The sequence below is a fragment of the Artibeus jamaicensis genome, unplaced genomic scaffold (genome assembly GCF_021234435.1).
Source record: "Artibeus jamaicensis isolate MK-2021 breed Jamaican fruit bat unplaced genomic scaffold, CSHL_Jam_final contig_2790, whole genome shotgun sequence".
In the NCBI taxonomy this organism is placed as follows: Eukaryota; Metazoa; Chordata; class Mammalia; order Chiroptera; family Phyllostomidae; genus Artibeus; species Artibeus jamaicensis.
Window position 1 is genome coordinate 853,792 of NW_026521616.1, and position 6,182 is coordinate 859,973.

The window sequence follows — 6,182 nt, forward strand, 5'->3', positions numbered from 1 at the left end:
TATGCAGGGTCTGGCAGAAGTAACGCCTGCTTGAGTGTGGTTGGTAGAATCATAAATAACATGGGTGTAATAATTTGTAATTTTAATGTGAACATTTCACCTAAAATGTCATATAGTGTGCTTGAGAGTGACATTGTTATGTTACAGAATTACATGCTTATGATTTTGTAATAAAAGATTTTATAATAAAAAAGGGGGGGTGGGATGGGAGAAATAGATTAAAAAAATGTACTTGAAAAGTAACTAAACATAAATAAATAAATAAATAAAAAATTAAAAAGGGGCCTTATTTGTGCTGGACCCTGCACTATAGGAACTCAACAAATACAGGCTTCTTCCCTTCTGGCTTTGCAGAGGGCTTTCCCTACTTGTCCTCCCTGGGGGGCCGCGTGTGCTCACTCACACACCTGTGCGGATGCACAGGATAATGCATATCTGCCTGGGAATCTACTGAGTCAGAAATAGAGACTTTCTAATCAACATCTTCCTGGGTCTTTTCATTTGCTTCTAGTTCCTGTTCTCTGGGTCAGTGGGAACCCCCATGTCCAGACTCAGGTAACGACCTCCCCAGGCTCCAAGCACAGTCCTAAAGTCACTGTTGGTTGGGAAAGGATTCTCGGTAGCCTGGGTGTTTCCTCCTCCTCAGATCCTTCCCGCCATCAGCCAGGCCCTCACCTCCGGCCCTCCCTGCCAGGACCACCTGTCTGCTCCACAGCTGCTGGAGAAGAGATAGGCAGCCCGGATTATCAGGTCTGACAAGTCTCCTAGTGACAGTTCCCTGCCCCCACACCCTTTCAGGCAAAGGTACCAGAGCCTTTAACCCTCTCTGTGCTGGGCCCTGAGGCCCAGGGACTGGAAATAGCAGAAAGGGGAGGTAGGCCCATGTCCCCCATACAGCAGAACCTTCAGCAGTTCTGAAGGTTGGAGCCATGTGCACAAGGAAGCAGATGGCAGCATTACTGTGTCCTCCAGGAGCCCATTCTGCACACTGGGCCTTCTTAAGCCCCATCCTAGGTCCGTGACGGCCCAGAGTGAGAGGGGTCAGTCCGAGCAGGCCTTGAAGGGCTTAGACAAAAGGCTCTAGACCACCACCCAGTCTCCCTTTCTGAGGTTCCAGGCTCTTGGGTTGGGGACCTGAGTCTACAGGCTTTAGTGCAGATGTATCACTCCTCTCTCCACCCCCAAATTATTGCCCCTTTCTCCTCTCCAAGCCTCTTTCAGCAAGGCCCCCTGCCTGTTTTCTTGCTGCCTGCCTTCCCCAGGCCCCTCTGGTCATTTCCTCTATTTAACCATTGTCCCCAATGTTTCCTAGTTGGGCCCCATGCAGCAACTCAGGCCTCCCTTCCCTGAAGGTCAACAGGAACTAGTAGAAGGAGCAGGAGTCTGAGAGTCTGGGAATCTGGCTTCCAATGCTGGTTCTGGCTCAGACACTGTGTAGCCCTGGGGAAGTTCCTTCACTTCTATGCTTTTCGTTTCTCGGTTTCCTCGTTTTATAACATAGAGGGCAGTGGCTCTTTTCACAGGGTTGACTCAGAGATTAAATGAGTACAACATGTATATCATTTTAGTAATATTTTAGTAGTCACTTGGAAAATAAAATTTAAATTTTTTAGAACTTCCGCCAAGATGGAGGCATAGGTGGATATCCGTGCCTTCTCACACAACCAAGTTTAGAGATAACTAAATATTAGCAACAGAAAACACAGCCAGAACACAGAAAATTGAACTTTTCGGAAGTCCGTTAACAACAAATTCTTCAGTCTGACCGGTAAGGGGCAACACCAGCAGCTGGTGGAGCAGGGTTGCACAGGAAAACTCGGTCAGACGGACCCAGACGCGTGGAATCCAGGCGCAGGGTTGGATCTAGTGAGCGACCAAGCGAGCGACCAAGCGAGTGACCCCGGGGAAACAGCGAGGGAGCAGGGCTGCGGGTTGACTGTGGTCGCGCATTGGTGCGCGGATAGACAAGCAGACAAGCGAGGGAGTGGGCGATTGGACCAGGACCCAGCGGGTCCCCCCCGGCAAGCGGCAGGGAGGGCGCCGCCATTTCCCTGCTCTGACCCCACCTCCACATACAACGTCATAACCTAGCGACTCTGAGTGGCCCTGCCCTGGTGAACTACCTAAGCCTCTGCTCCTCACCCAGCGGCAAAAAACAGCAGAGGGGAACCGCCATTTCCCCGCTCTGACCACGCCTCCACATACAGCGTCACAACCCAGTGACCTGGGAGTCCAAGGCGCCGCTCCTCACACTTAAAGGGCCCGAACAGACCAAAAATGGCTCAAGAAGATCTCAAAGCCCCAGATATAAATCTAACCGATGAAGAAATAGCAAAACTCTCAGACGCACAGTTTAAAACACTGGTCATCAGGATCCTTACAGAACTGGTTGATTATAGCCACAAATTAGACAAATATATGAAGGCGAAACTAATTGAAATGAATGGAATTGCACAGGAAACCAATAGCAATGAAAAGGAAACTGGGACTCAAATCAATGGAGTGGACCAGAAGAAAGCAAATAATGGCCAAACAGAAAAGAGTCAAGAAGCAAGAATTCAAAGAAATGAGGAGAGTCTTAGGAACCTCCAGGACATCTTTAAACGCTCCAACATCCGAATTATAGGGGTGCCAGAAGGGGGAAAGGCACAGCCACCAGTGGAAAACTTATTTGAACAAATAATAAAGGAGAACTTCCCCAATCTGGCAAAGGGAAATAGACTTCCAGGAAATCCAGGAAGCTCAGAGAGTCCCAAAGAAGTTGGACCCAAGAAGAAACACACCAAGGCACATCATCATTACATTAGCCAAAATTAAAATGAAGGAGAGAATCCTAGAAGCAGCAAGAGATAAGGGGACAGTCACCTACAAAGGAGTCCCCATCAGATTGTCAGCTGATTTCTCAAAAGAGACCTTACAGGCAAGAAGGGGCTGGAAAGAGATATTCCAAGTCATGAAATCCAAAGACCTACATCCAAGATTGCTCTATCCAGCAAAACTTTCATTTAGAATGGAAGGACAGATAAAGTGCTTCTCAGATAAGATCAAATTCAAGGAGTTCATCATCACCAAGCCCTTATTATATGAAATGTTAAAGGGACTTACCTAAGAAAAAGAAGTTAAAGAAACATGAACAGTGAAAGGACAGCAAACTCACAGTTATTAACAACCACACCTAAAATAAAAGCAAACTAAGTGGACAGCTAGATCAGGAGTGGAAACATAGAAATGAAGATCTCAAGGAGGGTTAGCAACAGGGGAGTGGGAGGAGGAGAAGGGGGGAGAAGGTACAGAAAATAAGTAGCATAGACAGTAGATAGAAAATAGATGGCGGCAAGAATAGTATGGGAAATATAGAATCTAAAGAATTTGAGACACATGGACATAAACTAAAGGGGGGGTAATGGTGGGGATGGGGGGTAGGGTGGAGGGGAATGAAGGGGGGAATAGAACAACTGTAACAGCATAATTAATAAAAAAAATTTAAAAAACAAAAAAAAAGAAAAGAAAATTTAAATTTAAAAAGTGCCTGCAAGAGGGCTTTATAAGGTAGCTGCCAAGCAAATAATATCAGCTGATAGATGCTAAGTGCTCACAGAATGCCATGCTTGATGCTAACATTACCTCTGTCATTTAGTCATTGTAACATCCCCAATTATACACAGCCCCAGGCTCAATCCTTGAACCTCTTCTCTTCAATACTGGCATTCACTCCTTTGTTGACCTCATCTTGTCCCACAGCTCCAAATGCTATCTGCACACTGGTGACCAGACCAAGCCTCTCCCTGTCTCCTAATTTGTGGAGTGAATCTCCTGCTTACTAATTTCTCCAATAGGCACCTTAGATTTAACACCTCCAAAGCCGAGGTCCTGATCCCACCTCAAATCTGCTCCTTCAACTGTTTTTCCCATGCATGTATAAATAGCAGCTTCATTCTTTCAGACAGCCCCAAAACCTTGGAGGCAAGTTATTTATTTTAATTTTATTTTTCAATTGTGGCTTGCATTCAATATTATTTTGTATTAGTTTCAGGTGTACAGCCTAGTGGTTAGATAGTCAGATACTTTACAAAGTGCTTCCCGATATTTCCAGTCCAAGTACCACACATACTTATCACAACATTACTGACTACATCCCCTATGCTGAACTTTACATCCCCACGACTCTCTGTGGATACCAATATGTACTTCTTAATTCGTTCATCTTTTTCATCCAGTCCCCCAACACCCCTCTCTGTATCTATGAATCTGTTTCAATTGTTTGTTCATTTATTTTTTTAGATTCTATATATGAGTGAAATCATATGGTATCTGTCTTTCTGTGACTGACTTATTTCACTTAGCATAATACCCTCTAGGTCCATCCATCCTGTTGTAAACAGTGACTTCATTGTTTTTTATGGCCAAGTAATATTTCACAAGACTGTTTTTCAAAAAACGTTTTATTTATTTATTTTTAGAGATGGGAGAAGGGAGGGAAACAGAGGAGGGAAACATCAGTTCCTTCTCATGTGCCCCCAACTGGGAACCTGGTCGGCAACCCAGGCATTTGCCCTTATTGGGAATCAAACCGGTGACCTTTTGATTCATAGGCTGGCATTCAATCCACTGAGCCACACCAGCCAGGGCAACAGTTTATTTTTGAAATAACTTTTATTTTATTTTTCTTTTCTCTTTTTTTCCCCCCAAGTGTCAGACCATCAATCATCCAGGCGCTCACGCCAGAACGCTGGGCGCGTAGACAGGCTTCTCTGCTCTCTGCCACCTGACGACACAAATGGGACACAGCAGCCACATCTACAACACCTCCAGGGGCAGTGTTTCTGGGTTTTTTTGTTTTTGTTTTTTGAAATACCTTTTTTTTTCCAGCAAAGCTTTCATTTATTTTTATTATTATTTTTAATTTTTATTTAGTTATTTTTCAAGTACAGTTTTTTGTCTATTTCTCCCATCCCAGCCCCCCCTGAAATAACTTTTTATTGAAGTATAATATACATTCAAAAAGTACATAACTTGGAAGTGAATTATCACAAAGTGAACACACTCATGTAACAAATTACTCAGATCAAGAGGGTGAGCCCTGGCTGGTGTGGTTCAGTGGACTGAGCACGGGCCTGTGAACTAAAAGGTCACTGGTTCGACTCCCAGTCTAGGGCACATGCCTGGGTTGAGGGCTGGGTCCTCAGTGGGGTGGGGGGTGAGAGGCAACCACATGTTGATGTTCCCCTCCCTCTCTTTCTTCGTCCCTTCCCCACTCTCTGGGGAAAAAAAAAATCATTAAAGAAAAGAAAGAGAACAGGGGCCTGGCCAGGACAGCTCAGTGGCTTAGAGTGTTGGTTGTCCTGATATGCCAAGGTCGTGGGCTCAGTTCCCGATCAGGGCACATACAAGAGTCAACCAATGAACACATAAATAAGTGGAACACCAAATCGATGTCTCTCTTCCCCTTCTTCTCTAAAAAATCAAATTAAAAAATATAAAATAAAATTAAAAAGAGAATATTCCCAGACGTTCCCAGGAGCCTGCCGTGTCCTCTCTCAGAGCCCTCCTCTCCATCGGCAACTTCTCTCTGGACTTCTGATGCCACGGGCTAGTTTTGCCTGCTTTTCTGGACTTTATAAAATGAACTGATATACACGTACTATTTTATATCCTCCTGCTTTCTCTCAACACTGTGAGATTCATTCAAATTGTTGCATATATCAATGATTTATTTTCATTATTGCAGAGTATTTAATTTTCTGAATATACTATGCTTTATTCGCCCCACCGTGGGTAAATATTTGGGTTCTTTGATTTGGGGCCGTTATGCATAATATTGCTGTGAATACTCGTGTATGCATCGTTCTCCTGGAAATGGAACGGCTGGGTCAAAGCCTGTGCTTATGCTCAGCTGCATTACACTTTGTTAAACAGGTTTCCTAAGTGGTTGTGTCAGTATATACACCTCTGTGAACACTGTATGAAAGTCCCAATTGCTCCACATCCTCATCTGCACTTGGTGTTACTTTTTCCCGTTTTAATCATTCTGGTGTGTGTGTAGTGATATCTCATCCTCGTTTTCATTTATATTTCCCTGCTGACTAATGAAGTTATGTGAGCTATTCTCATTATCCACTGCTGTGTGATAAACTATCCCCAAACATGGAAATGGAAACAATGAAGAGTCTTTTCACCATCTT

At 44.3% G+C, this 6,182-nt stretch overlaps 1 non-coding gene across 1 annotated transcript; it reads right to left on the minus strand.

Moving 5' to 3' along the window:
• Window positions 1-4,688: 4,688 nt before the first annotated feature.
• Window positions 4,689-4,819, minus strand: LOC119062081 (small nucleolar RNA SNORA17). Its single transcript, XR_005084913.2, has one exon. It is a non-coding gene; the product is annotated as a small nucleolar RNA SNORA17 (small nucleolar RNA).
• Window positions 4,820-6,182: the final 1,363 nt, after the last annotated feature.